The 14,792-nt window shown below is 36.0% G+C and overlaps 1 protein-coding gene across 50 annotated transcripts in view; it reads left to right on the top strand.

Moving 5' to 3' along the window:
- GTDC1 (glycosyltransferase like domain containing 1) overlaps positions 1 to 14,792 on the top strand; it is a 452,114-nt gene that overhangs the window by 119,491 nt on the left and 317,831 nt on the right. For 36 of the 50 annotated variants that reach the window (XR_010118861.1, XR_010118863.1, XR_010118864.1 and 33 more), the window contains 2 exons: positions 4,350 to 4,411; positions 10,175 to 10,231. The gene's annotated coding sequence lies outside the window, so the exon portion shown is untranslated. Of the gene's footprint in view, positions 1 to 2,130; positions 2,478 to 4,349; positions 4,412 to 10,174; positions 10,232 to 10,416; positions 10,528 to 14,792 lie in introns of those variants that run through there. The other 14 variants (XM_055262051.2, XM_055262043.2, XM_055262053.1 and 11 more) reach the window with 4 other exon arrangements.

The following is a 14,792-nucleotide window of genomic DNA, read 5'->3' as shown; positions in this document are numbered from 1 at the left end:
TGAGTCTTATTAAAACTTCTGACTGATGTACTTTTATTAAAAGGTTTAGAATTTACCAATTTAAAACACTTGCTTTACACTATTACCTCTAATTTAACTAGGCCCATTAAACACTGTATTTTGCAAAGGGAAGAAGTCAATTGCTGTTTCTTTAAAAAATAATAAATTGAAATGAATTTTAAACTCTGCTTAGAGGTGAGCAACTGCTATATACTACTAGACCTTTTGATAGCTGATTTGTTCCTTTAGTATGCAAATTTTAGGTTTACAGAGATCTAATGCTTTTATTTAGGAAATATGCCCAGAGGCTAGATTGGTAGGCTTTAGGGAGATAACTAGTTTGGTGTGAAATAAATAGTTGTTAAAGGATCACATGAATGGGGTCCCAGAAGATGAAGAGTAGACTGAGACAGATTGAGGAAAACTGACTGTACTTCATTTCATTTGGCTATAAATATCACTGAATTAAAAATGAAGACAATGAATGATGGCAACACAAAACAAATTAATGAAAATAAGCCATTTTTTTGTGGGTTTTCTGAAAAGTTCTGTCTTCTGAGCAGTTTAAAGAAAAGAGCTGAGTACACCCCTAACCAAAGAAGCTTAGTTCACATCATTCTGGGAGGCCAGCCTTTTGAGAGATTGTAGCTTTAGCAGGCAGGAAGGAATGGGTCAACTCCCCTCCCACCCCCCACCAGTCAAAGTCAGCAGCATCACTTCTGGTTAGTGAGATGACAGATGTCGTAGAAAACCTTGCATTCAAAACAAGAGGACTCACGGATGCTAGCTTAGGTTGGCAATTGTAGATATTCTGGCTTGCAAGTGTTAAACAAATAATAATAAACTTTTAGCTTTGGGAAGTTAGTTTTAAGAGGTCATACACTTGTTTTGTAGCATTGCTCTTTTGGAATCTCTTGACTTCCAAACATTTATTTTTCCTTAAATAACTGAAAAATAATGAAATACGTTTCTATATTGATAGCTTGTAGAATCCACTTTTCTTTTTTCTTTTCTTTTTTTTTTTTTTTTTTGCAGTGTGTATATCTGTCTTTTTGGTTGTCTAAGCAGTTAGGCCCTCAAGAAATAGAATATTTGAATAGCGTTAGCATTTGAAATGGTCCCTGTATGCCTATTTGTTGTATGTCCCTGGTGGTAGAAGTGCAGAGGGCATGGGTGATGATGACGTGTGAAGGTGGGATGCTAGATTCTTTCATTGAGGCTGGAGGTTTGTAATCTTGTTATCATTAAAGTTTCAAAGAGGTGTGGTGGGTAGGAGTGCCAATACCACAGTCTAGTAGAGTGAGGAATGAGAATAAGTAATTGGTTCTTGCCAGCATTAGCAATAGTGGTTTTGGTAGAGTGATGGCTAAGGAAGCCAAGTTACGGTAATTCAAGCATTGAATGGAAGTTGAAGTAAAAACAACGAGCTTATATTATTATTTTATGAAACTTCACAGGGATAGTTGGTAGGGTTGGAAGAACTGTGTTACTGATGAAGGAGAAGAAAGCAGTGGAGAAGAAAGGGAGAAACCGGGTAGTGCACGTTCCTAGAAACAGCATAAATGAATAGGATTCATTGTACAGGTAGAGGGTTTAGGAATGGAAAAGAGGGTCAACCATGAGATAGGAATGAAAGTGTTATGAGACAGGAGAATTTGCATATGTAGAGTGGGTTCTTAGTTGCAGGCAACAGCTAGTTTGAGTTGCATACAGAGATGTATCACATGCTACTTAATTTGCAGAAGTGCCAAGGAACCAAAGTTGACTATGAATAGCTAGAAACAGCACAAGCCATGAGAAATACCTCATGATACTATTCTAGTAGAAAACTCCACTGCCATTTGCTACTTAGAACCTATGAGACTAGGGATCATTTAGTAGCATATCTACATAGTTGTTTCAGAAGAACAAAATGCCTTCACTACAAAATTTGATCTCATTTGTAGTTGGCTACTTCCTTGATTTGCTCATTTCTGCTTTCTAAATCTTGAATGGATTTGGTTGAATGTGGGTTCCCTGTGGAAGGCATGATGCAAGAGCATCTGAGAAATGTTTTTAGCTTGAGGTTTGTGAATACAGGAAGTTAGAGTGCATGCTAGAAAGGGATTGGAGTGCAGCCTGGGTAATTCTGGCTCTTGGTCTTTCATGAGCTGCAATCAAGATGTCAGCCAGAGTGACAGTCATTTGAAAGTTAGACTAGCCTGGAGGATCTGCTTAGAAAATGGCTCTCTCACATGGCTGTTATGTTGATTCTGGCTATTTGGCAAGATGCCTTGTGTACCTTTCGCTAGGATGGCTTAAGTATCCTCACAACGTGGCAGCTGGCAGCTGGCTTCCCCCAGGAAGATCCAAGAGAGTAAGGAAGAAGCTGTAATATCTTTTAGGACAGACACTGTCACTTCCACTGCATTCTGTTGATCACTCAGACCAACCCTGATATGAGCAAAGGGATTACACAAAGGCATGAATTCCTTGAGGTGAGGATTATTGGGGGCTCTCTTGGAGGCTGGCTACCTGTACCCTCTTCTCCCCTTTCTTTGACAGCACAAGTTGATCGGATTTATCTGTAGAAGCAAAAAATGAAATTCTTTTAATAGAATGGAACTTGACAAGAATTTGGATAGAATGTGGTTCTTTACATTAAGGGTACACAGTGTGCAGTATTGTCAGCCAGGTTTTAAAGAGATAACGAAACGCCGTTCATTTACTTGTTGTCAGGTTTATATTCTACAAGCAGAGCTTGTATCCTAACATTATCATTCAGTCTAGGTATATGTATTTTGGAAGTGTAGAGATAGTGAGGTAGTGATACTGTCTTCTAGAATAGCTATTCTGTCTTCATCTCTGAAATTCACAGGTCTGGCTAGCTGTCCCTAACGTCATTTCCTGGTCTCAACTCTTTAAGACCCTGACAGACTCTGAGATTGCAGTGAAGATTTCTGTGACATGCTGGGTGGGTATAGGCTGCTCTCTCATGCCTTGGTCACATCTTGTTTATTTTTTCATATCATGTATCACAAATTGAAATGATATTGCTGATATACTTGTTTGTCACCCTGCATCCTTCTCCCACTCCCCAAAGTAAAGCTTCAGCAGAATAGGGCTTTGTTGACCTGTTCACTGCTGAGTCCTCAGCACTGAGTGCAGTGCGTGGTAGATGCCCAGAAGGTGATTGTCTAAATACATTATTTTTTGAGAATATATACTACATGATTATTATTTGAAACAGGACACCACAAAAGGTAATTTTTCCCTTCTTCTACTTGATTTCTGTCTTTTCAGCCTTTTTCTTATCCCCCCACGCCTTTCTTTTGGTGACACCTCAGTTCAGGATGTTCTCTGTGGCTGTGAATGCTTTCCCATCTTGTTCACAGTTGGTACCTGGAAGGTTCTCTAACCTTGTTTCTTTCTGATGTAGCCTCTTCTGACTCTGGGATTACTATTTAAAGTAATTCTTTTAAGAGATATGTTTGGCTAATTCTGTAATTTTTTTGTTATGTAAACTGCTTGGGAGCCACATTTCCTATTGATTTGATCACACCTTGTTTTTTCCTTGTCATAAATGGTCCTTTTTGGATGAGTTACTGTGTGAGTTCTGACCCTGTCAGAATTGATACTCTTAGGAATCCTGACTTTAATATACACAGAACAGGAAAAGTCATGATAGGCATCCTTGGGTATATATGGTAACATGTTAGTTCTCTTCGAGACTGTGCATGGCTTACAGGGATCACAGGACTGTGTGAGTTAAGCAACAGTTTAAACCTGATGTATTGCTCTCCCAGAAAGTAGTATTCTTAAGGTATTTACCCCAGATCTGCAAGTGTCTGTGTTTCTCTGGGGGGGGGAACCCCAAACCTGGAATGCTCATCCATATGCATTCCAACCTGCCTCTGAGATGTTAGGCAAGCCTCAGCAGAGGTTCTTGACAGTTTTTTGGACTATAGACCTTTTGGCAAATCTGACAAACTATTGACCTTCTCCCAGAGATACTTATTTACATAAACCCACAAATTTTACATATATCATTCAGGAGTGCATAGATTCCTGAAGGCCATCCAATGACCAAGGTTAAACACCTCTAATCTGAATTATTGTTGTTATTATTATTATTATTACTGAGTTACAGATGATTTGGAAAATCTCTGGAGAGACTGAAAATCTCTTTATTAATTAAGAATAACCTTAGAATCACTCAGAAAACTTCTGTTCTTGCACATTCTTCTCCCATCTTGGAATATCCAAGAGCCAGACTAGATCATCCGAATCAGCTCTTGACCAGCTCAAGATTGAGAATTCAGTCTGGGTTTATTTTGAAGGTACTAACTATGTCTTTTGTGATCTTACAGGTATCTCTGCATTAGCCAAATTGGACATATGTAAAGGGACATCAGTATATCTGGATCATCAGGTAAGCAGATGGGACTTCATTTTTATATCTCCATCAATTCAGTCCTCTGGCAATATGCGGGCATTTTCTATCATGTCTCGTTTACTGCAGTGTGGGTCAGTAAGATGATTGATATTTCTAAAGAGAAGGAAGCAGCCTTTTTTAAGTTTCACCAGATTATTAACCTGCTGCTTAAAGTCAGATTTCTTTATTTTTATCTCATTATTATTTCATGTATTCATACATCTATAGTAGATAATAATTCTCTACTTTTCTTTTTATGTATATTCTTTGGAGAGTTGTGGACAGCTCTCATATTGTTCCTTGGTTGTCAGCCAAGTTATAGACATTTAACTCCTTTAATCTTTCTTTGTAATTGAGTTAGCTTGGCTGCTTTGTCCATATTTTCCCCTCGTTTTATGGTACCATTAATAAACAGAAAATCAGTCTATTGCCTGGCTTCTTCTACACCTTTCATTCTTTTTGTTTTCTGTTTTTGCCTCATATTCCTTGTTGAACTAAGGCCAGCCAGACATCATTCTCTGGACCACTTTGGCACTACATGAATGCCTTGCCTGCAACTATCAGTGTCCCATGCAGTAATACCATCAGCAGTATGTCCTAGAGAAAAAAGAAATATAAAAGGCAAGCAGTGAGGAGCAAAATAATGCATTCTTTAATTACATGGCAGACTTACCCTTACCACCCAAAGTAAATCATTGTACCTGAGCCCTTTAACACAGCTTTTGTCATCCTAAAGTGGTGTGCATTTGCACTAATTTGAATAATAAGAGAAGCGTGTATATTGTTTGAAGTTTGCCCAGTGTTCTCACTTGATTCCTTCCCCATGTTTTCACTCCCCCACTGCCTTTCTCAACACAGATCGTGACTTGTTATCAGATTCTGTGGCCGTGAACAAAACTGGGCAGGGGATCATTTTGCCAGAAATTAGATAGGCTCAGGTGGTAAATGCTCCATGTCTCCATGTATAACATCTGAGGCAAGTGCTTCAGTTCTTGCTATTTCTGTAACAGCCATTGGTCTTCTTTTAACAGCCAATTCAATGGCATTGTGCAGGAGGAAAGGACTAGTAGACGTTTGGTACTATTTATCAACACTGTATTAGTTGCACAACTTTTTTCCCCCTTGATTGGCAGGGAGAAGCATACTGCTTCTAGATGATGCTGAGCTTAGTGTAAAATATGCCAGCATGGGATCTGAGCTGACACAGTTCATTCTTTCTTTTCATTTGGTTTGTAGAAAATGGACCTCTCCCTTTACTTATCTTGTGCATTAGAAAGAAAAAAGGTCATACATCTAGGAGCTAATGGCTTATTGGTGTCTTTTAGTCACCAGATTCAGATAGTATATTTAGTTGAAGGTTGCAGCAGCACACACTCGGCTTTCTCATTTGTGTTAGCTTCACTTCTAGTACAGAATTGAATAGGATCGAAGAGACGGTTTTCCTGTTTGTGTCTGTGGCAACTTTTTCGATGATTTGTGGTTTAATTCTTTAAACATTTTTGATCACTTATCACCTCTTTCTCTGTGAAGGCTTAAAGTATTCAGATTCTAATGTTATAATCTTTTCATCAGATTATTTAATTTTGGAGAAATCAAGGTCAGAATAGCAGCTGACACAGTTGTCTCTGAATAGTGACCTAAAAATTATAATACTTCTTTTTTTTGGCCTGGATTTTATGGTCTGCCTTCATGGCATCAGATTTTTAAATAAGATTATGTGATTGTGAATCATGTATTTCTTGGTCTCTGGCCTCTTAAACAGGTAACTGTATGACTTGGACCCTTTTTAAGTCTGTATTTTAAAAAATGTTAATCTCTCACATGGCTTTTAAACTGTTGACAGTATTGTACTTGACATTAATTTTGTTAGGCAGTTAATGCATTCTTCGGCATAACTTTGTTTCTTGGGTCTTTTCAAGACCTGTCAAAGAAAACAAAATGCTAACCTGACTTTAAAGGGGCAAGAAAATCCCCCCCAAACTATATTATTCTTTGTTCTCTATGTGCATCAAAGTGACAATCCCACACTGTCTCAATTGAGGGAGTCTAGCACAAAAATGAAAAACAGCCTGGCACTGTTATAGGCTTGCAGCCAAAATGTTTTGTGTAGCTTGGTTCTGGCAGTGGTTTTTGTAAGGCAGAGGGTCTACCCTCACAGCATCACCGAAGGAAGGCAGGCAGCCTTAGTCTTTCCCACTTACACCATTATTTCCCCCTCTTCTCTTCTTCTTTCTTCACACAGACCACCATTGTGAAAAGAAATATTTTTTTCTGAAATAGAAATATCATTCCCCTTACAACTTCCACATTTAGTAAGTGGCTTTGTTCCTTACAGAAGTTGGTGCTAAATTTGCCTTTTCCACTCTCTTAGATATTTTCTTTACAGTTGCATTTTTGCTACTATTGCTGACTTTGGTCGTGTTGACACAGTATTTTTGATTGGTTGGAATCTTGTCTGCTTCAGAATTTATTATTTGAATGGAAACTTTTGAGTAATATTTGCCTGTATTATATGGATTTTTATGCCAAGATATCTCTTGTTGAGACCAAAATGTCTGCCATTGTTTTCTATTTTTGTCTAAAATTCAGGGTCAGTTCATATCTTTTACAAATTGAATACTTACTTTTAGAGTGTCTGATAAGTCTTGGTAGATAAGCAAGTGAACTTCTATTAAAACAAAGGATGTGCATTTAAAATATTTTTCCTTTGAAATAAAAAATGCAAGGTAAAACACAGAAGTGTTTTTAAGTTTACCAATTCTCTCAAAATTATAGTTAGTGCCCTACCATTAGGAGTGTGAAAATGTGGCATAATGAGTTTTAAATAGAGACGATTTGAGCAGGAGACTAGATTTTCACTATGAGCAAGCATTCTATGAAATTTCGTAGAATGTTCCTCACAATGTAAATATGTTTTCTGTTGTATTAAGCAAAACAAATGATTTACTTTCAAGTGATCTATTTTTAAATAGATTTTTTATAGTGATCTATTTTAAAAATTAGTTTTGCAATCAAGATAACAGTTAATAGTCAGAATACGTTTTTGTAGGAGATTGATATTATTTTGACTGATCTTTATTTTAAAAATTGTCAATGATTTTTGGCAAAAAGAAAATTACTTTGAGAAGAAAAACTCATGTATTTTTGTAACAGTGTAACAAATGTGACTGAAAAGGAAGTAAACAGTGGCTCATGTCTGAATTATTAATGTGAAACATTTTTATATGCCATATATACTGGGAAATATATCTATTATGGGTACTTTAAGATAAAATTGTGCAATCTAACAGTTGTTTCTTTTCTGGGGATTTATTTTTAATTTAGAAAACACTTTAAAATTATTAAAAGGATTTGTAAAACAGAGATGTATCAGCAGTATGCATTAAATAAACTCACCTGTTATTTTCTCTCATTCAGAACAGGCTCAGCAACATATTGGTTCACTACTTTAGCAAAACAAACAAATATTCAAATTGCTTTGTATGCATAATGCACATGTAATAAATGCTGCAATTCCCCATTGCTCCCAATGCTATCTTTTTAAACTTGCAAAGTGGCTTTTTTTATGCAGAGCTACTAAAATGAATCTGGGTGGGATGCCTGTTAAGTTATATGAATTAAATCTTTAGGTCAACATTTTAAACTTCTGAATTCTGACAGTTTTGCGAAGCCATGCCAGCGAAACTTTTTTCACTTGATCCAGTTAAGTTCATGACTGTCTGTCTTGAATCCCCTGTGCCAAGGTCTGATAATGTTAACATTAGCGAGTAAAGATCACACACACACACACACACACACACACACACACACGAACCTCTTTCATTCTGTGTATAGTGAATAATGTTTATTGCATATTAACCACTATTCAGTGACTTTAAATACACTTTCTGCAGTGGTTTAATTTTTATTTGCAGTGAAGCCCTTTATTTTTTTCTGTGGTAAGAATATATCTTTCAGTGATTTAGGACAATGTGAATTGTTCTATTTATTTATTGTAACTACCCACAGAGGCATAGGAGAAATATTTAAGAGCCATAATGTTTAAGCAGTTTTTTGGTAAATACGGTTGAGTTTTTCATTTTTGGAGAATAGAATTTATAGACAATAAATTGTATAGTTTTAATTCAGAACACATAGCAAAGCTATTATATCTTTTTAGTTTGACATTATATATTTTTTAGGAATATAATATAGTAACTTAATCATTATATTTGTAAAAACACGGAGAAACAAATTTATTAAGAGATAACAGCAAAATTGAATAAATACTGTTGATTATTTTAACTAGGATTTTACTATATTAAGTACCAAGTTTATAATTATAACTAGTACTTCATTTCATTTGAATGTCCATATAGCTTTCAAACATGACTCTTGGGGAGATGATTTGAATGTCTTGTTTGATATCAAATATTGGTAATGTAATAACAAATAGTGATTTTTAAGTTTATGTGGTCAAAATGAGTAATCTTCCCTTAAGCATATGGTATATACTTTAGTGTCAAAATTCAATAGATAGTATTGCATGAAAGAGTACATGTTAATTCAGTTGTTTGATTTTTCCTTTTAATTTTTTATACGTTTTAGTTTCTCCCACCCTCTGACATATTATTCTGTAGAACACTTTTACAAGTATTTCATATGTTTTCTGTGGCATCTCACACTGCTCACTTTTTATCTATAATACCATATGAGTTCCTCTTTTTTAGGTTTACACTGCATATTTTAAGCTGCTGATAGTGTAAGTAGATTGCAAGGTAAAGTGACATTTAGCTTTTTGAGTTAGCTTCATTTTTAGCATGAGAACAGGTTTTTTTTCCCCTGTCCTAAATCTTCTCATATTTCCCATTAAAACAATCTTACTAACATTGAACAAAGAAATTCAGGGATTTGGCTAAAGCAGCAATTGAAATGCATCAAAAAGTGGCTACTACAATACAATTTTATTAATGAATGATCTACATTGGTTCCAGCGGTGCCCATGTGATTAGGCCTTCACCAGGCAACAATGGGTATTTCCCTATTGCTTTTATTTGATTTCCAAGAATGTGTCATCTGTTACATCAGCCTCTGCCAATATGCCCCTGTAAAAGTGTTTTTTTTTTTTTTTCCTTCTAAATTTCTGAAGCATAAGTTGAATACCCACACATAGCCCTGCTGAAATATTGTTTCTATTGAATGGTGGCCTAGGTTTGTATGCCTGGTGTTGCATACCAAAATCTCAGAATGTAAATTAAAGTAAATGTTTATTAAGTTTATCAGTACATTTTTGGAAGTGTGGTTGCCTGGTAATGCTAAAGATAGACTATTTTAGCTTTTACATTTTCATCTTAATATTTTATTACAGTGGTATAATGTGTTATAGAGGTGGACAAGCTTGCAGATTGAAGTGGGGATCGTCCAGATTGTTCCCTTCCCTGGACCATATGGTATAGTTCTAAAAGCCTTTTGTACGCTGTCTGTTCAGTTTATTGTAAACTCAATCTTTAGTGCACCTAAAAAGATAACCAAATAAAAGTGAGCCTGAGAAAACGGACTTCATATCATATAAGGACCCCAGATATATATTTTTGAAAGGAGATAACTGAAAATGAAATTGAAGTTGAGATGATATTATAAACAGGGGAGATTTGTCATTCTCTGAATTTTTTTTATATCACATGGATTTTCATAGATTGTCTTTGAATACTGCTTTTAAAATGAAAGCATTTGTGTTATGTGACTATAGTTATTATGCTGATTTATCCCATTCTTTTTCAGGAAAAAGAATGTAGCATTGTTCTGTTTTACAGAGGAAGCCTCTACCTGTGACTGATGGTAAGGAATGTATAAACTACAGGTTTTATGAATATGTAGATTTTTTTGACTTACCTTCTTGAGAATTTAGGTTAGATATCTCAGTAATTTCATTCTGTGAGGAATTACCTATACCCAGAGTTGAAAGGTTTCTAATTCTTGTTTGTTTTCCTTTCTTCCCCCCACCCCTAACTTAATATGTTTCTATAATTCTATTTTAGGAAAATGGAGTAAGAGATTGCTTATCCCATATACTAAGATCCTTTAGAAGCAGGAATGAGTGACTTCTCCTGATTCTCACTCTCCTTCCCTCCAAAGTAAGCCACTGTTTGAGAAGAGCATTAGACATTACCCACTGCTTTTTGGCATAGGAGATTTGAAGTTGAAATTCTACCAAATTGGGGGATAAAAAGGAGAGCCTGTGAAGAACATGATTCTTTACTCTATCATTACCCTGAACCACTGAAAGGGTAACTGAGAGGAACTCAAATGTTATTGGAATGTGTAATTTTCCTTTGAATGGCCACAGTGAAATATATTTCAACAAAAAAGGCGGAACAAGTATATGTGGTGTACGGAGTTGATGGTGATTGAAATTACTGAATCTTTTCAGCACTATACAATAGAAATTATCCCAAGAGTAGTACACATTTAAAATTTGTCCGAGAGAAACATACATAGAGAATGATTATTGTGTTATTATTACCTTAGGGAGATGACTAGAGATAGATGGAATTTTTTTTTTTTTTTTTTTTTTTTTTTTGAGACGGAGTCTTGCTCTGTCGCCCAGGCTGGAGTGCAGTGGCGCAATCTCGGCTCACTGCAAGCTCCGCCTCCCGGGTTCACGCCATTCTCCTGCCTCAGCCTCTCCGAGTAGCTGGGACTACAGGCGCCCGCCACCACGCCTGGCTAATTTTTTTGTATTTTTAGTAGAGACAGGGTTTCACCGTGGTCTCGATCTCCTGACCTCGTGATCCGCCTGCCTCGGCCTCCCAAAGTGCTGGGATTACAAGCATGAGCCACCGGGCCCGGCCGATAGCTGGAATATTAAATAATACAATAATGCTAGTGGTAAATTAGACACAAAGTATTTGTTGGGATATACACTTTTCAAATTCAAAAAGTTTTCTAAAACAGAATCATTGATTTCAAGTGTATGTGTGGAGTCTTCCCTATTTAAAAAATACTGTTGTTTGTAATCTCTCATTTATTCTTTTTTTTTTTTTTTTTTTTTTTTTTTCTGGGGACGGAGTCTTGCTCTGTCACCAAAGCTGGAGTGCAGTGGCGCGATCTTGGCTCACCACAACCTCCGCCTCCCAGGTTCAAGCAATTCTCTTGCCTGAGCCTCCTGAGTAGCTGGGATTACAGGCACATGCCACCATGCCCGGCTAATTTTGTATTTTTAGTAGAGACAGGGTTTTTCCATGTTGATCAGGCTCGTCTCAAACTCCTGACCTCTGGTGATCCGCCTGCCTCAGCCTCCCAAAGTGTTGGGATTACAGGCGTGAGCCACTGCGCCCGGCCTGTCATTTATTCTTAAGCCACTTTCTAAGGTGCCCACAAAATTGAAAAGCATAGTTTACACTTTCACACAAATTAGATCCCTCCCTTTTTCTCTCCCCCCATTCTCCTTCTTTTCTCCTTTCTTCCTATCCTTCAGCTATTTACTTATATGTGTGTATTATGTATATGAATGATATATACCATACTATAGAAAAATGTTATTTTAATAGATTTGAGGGATTGAAGGTTCCACTTAAAATAAAAATCTTGTAATAACTATGCAACAAATGGATTTATATGGAGGAATTTGACCATGTTTATAGAAGTAATTCAGATTACAGAAAATTGTAGAAGTGTACATTCAAAATTCTTTTATTTTTTTTTCTAGCTAGTAAGGACTGGATTATAGCTTAAGAAAGGAGGAACCATAAAGAGTCTTAACTCAAGTATGTCTGTTTTAACGGTAAAAATGCCTCTGGCTCCAAGTAGTAGAAAATCTTACTGACGTTGATTTAAATGAGTTAGGGTTTTATTTGTCTCATAAGAATCAGAAGGCAGTTAGTTCACAGGTAACTGATACTATCAGGGATACAGGTAATGTCTTACTTCCCCACCATCCTTAGCATGTTACGTTTGCCTCTTATTTCACTTTCAAGCAGGAAGAACAAAGGGAGAGCTCAGAAACTTTCTTCCCATGGATACTTTCTCTCTTTCTTTAGAAAGGGATGTTTACTCACAGGGACTTCTGTCTAATTCTCATTGGTCAAAAGTACGTCCCATATAACCACCTCTAGAATGAGATAACAAATGTTTTAGCTTTCTATCCCCTAGAGTGAGATAATGAGCGTTTTAGCTTTCTAGCCTCTTTTGGAGGAAGGCAAGGAGAATGGGAATTAGAATGAGTGTTGAATGAGCCATTCTAAAGTTATCTGCTGTACTTCCTTAATTCTTTTGTACAGTTAGTTGTTTGGACTTTTGAAACTCTCTGGATACTTGGTTTATATAGTAACTTGCTATTGGTTGTCTTTTGAACAGTTAGTGCATATGTGTTGGTATTGTTATGTTTCCATGTCTGAGGACAGGAACTGTAATTGGGTCATCTTGGTGTCTTTACACTTAGCACAGTGCCTACATGTTGAACCTCAATAATCCCTTCTTGAATGAATGAATGAATATTAAGAAATATATTTCTTAATAATATGGGTATAAATCATTTATATATTTAAAGGATATTGTAATATTTTTAATTTGTGAGGGTTTGTGGACTAAGTTTTGTAGAATTGTTTGCTATTGCTAAGGGGACATCAGTGTAATAATGTCCAAGTTGTTTTGAAAAAAAGGAAACTCCTCAAAATGGTTTAGTACCAAGTTTGTTGGGGGCTGGATATTCCATGAGTGAATAAGAAATATGATTGCTTGTAACTCTATGCATAGACTGTTGTTTAAACAAAGGTATTTTGTAGTACTCATATGTTAAGATCTCAGTTTTTAAAGAAATAGGCAGTTGGAATTTATTTATTCAAAAGGCAAAGAGGTCATTTGATAATTTATGTTACTGATGCTGATTTACACGTCCTTGGAAGCGTCATATGGCTAAAGACATATTAAATCAGATTTTGCATTAGTTGACATTTGAGTATATATGTTTTTAAATTCTTAGAGGGACAGCTTTATACTTTTTAATACACAAGCAAATGGTTATGTACGACAGAATTTCATGTAAAGAGGTCATCTTTACATCTGCTTGTTTTGCTCTTGACTTCTTAGAAGGATGCAGACTACCTCTTCATTTAAAATTTGCAGAAGGAATGGCTCAGACTTGGTAGGACTCAGTATCTTACAACTCCTCCAGTGTCTAAGTTAAATTCTCTTTATTGTATTTCCATTCAGTTTCTGTTATTTTAACCTCAGAGGACAAAATGAACAACTATCTACACTATCTCCCATACGACATCCCCTATATAACCCTATTTTAATAAATTCCTCTCTTTTCATTGATGATGGCAGGGTTGTTTGTACCTTAATTACTAAAACAGTCTGTGCATGGATAGAACTTAATTCAAAGCAGGGAATGTATTCAAGTGTCTGGAACTCAAATTTTCTGAGCAGTTTATAGTTACTAAGAATAGAGGAAACCCTTTTAATATTCAAAAGCAGTACTAGGAGAAGGGTTCTTACATAATTACAGTGTAGGCAAAATAGTTTCCTAGATTTGAACTCAGAATTGGGTATTGGTAGTTTTATTTGGCCCTGAAGCAGATCTTTTGGTCATGCTTTTGGAAGTAATAAAGGTCAACACTTTGCACTTTAAAAAGTGCATGTAAAATATCAGCCCTCCCTCATTATTTTTACCTTTATTCTCAGTGATCAGTATAGTATCTGGCTCACAGTATGCACTTAGTAAATGTTTGTTAAATAAATTGTAAGTATCCTTTGTTAATGCTTCTAACATGGGTAGCTTTATGCTTTGCATTTCTCCATTCTTCTGTATTTCGTGCTGTCCAATAAACACTCACACTTTATTTTTTACTGTCTTTATCTTTCTATTCAATGATATTGGCCATGATTTAGGATTTATTTGAAGATCTGAATACCATAGTAATACCTGAACAATTCATTTTGTGATGACACTGTAATTTTCAAATTCAGAATACCTCTTTTGTTTTATTCCTCATAAGATAGTGACTTAATTATAGCCTATTGATGAGAATTCAGAATACATTAACTGAATATTGTGTACAAGGCACTTTGCTGGGTTATGAGTAGTTACAAACATGAATTGTACTTAAACTTTGCTGCCAAGAAATTGAGATCTGTTTGGGAGACAAACACACACACACATATACTGTATTAACTATAGTATAAGAGGGATTGTGGTGACTGCTGTAAATGGGGTAAAAGCAAAATTTAGGGCACTACAGAGGAAGGCGTAATTACTTCTGACTAGCTGAATATGGGTGAGTAATTGACTAAGTCTTCACAGATGAGACGAAATTTGAATAGAGTCTTGAACTATATGTAGGAATTTGACAGGTCATGAAGGCAAAAGGATTCAGAGAGGAGAAACAACAGGAGCAGT

This window comes from Symphalangus syndactylus, chromosome 22 (assembly GCF_028878055.3).
Source record: "Symphalangus syndactylus isolate Jambi chromosome 22, NHGRI_mSymSyn1-v2.1_pri, whole genome shotgun sequence".
In the NCBI taxonomy this organism is placed as follows: domain Eukaryota; kingdom Metazoa; phylum Chordata; class Mammalia; order Primates; family Hylobatidae; genus Symphalangus; species Symphalangus syndactylus.
The sequence above is the reverse complement of the archived record's forward strand: the minus strand, read 5'-3'. Positions and strand labels throughout refer to the sequence as shown.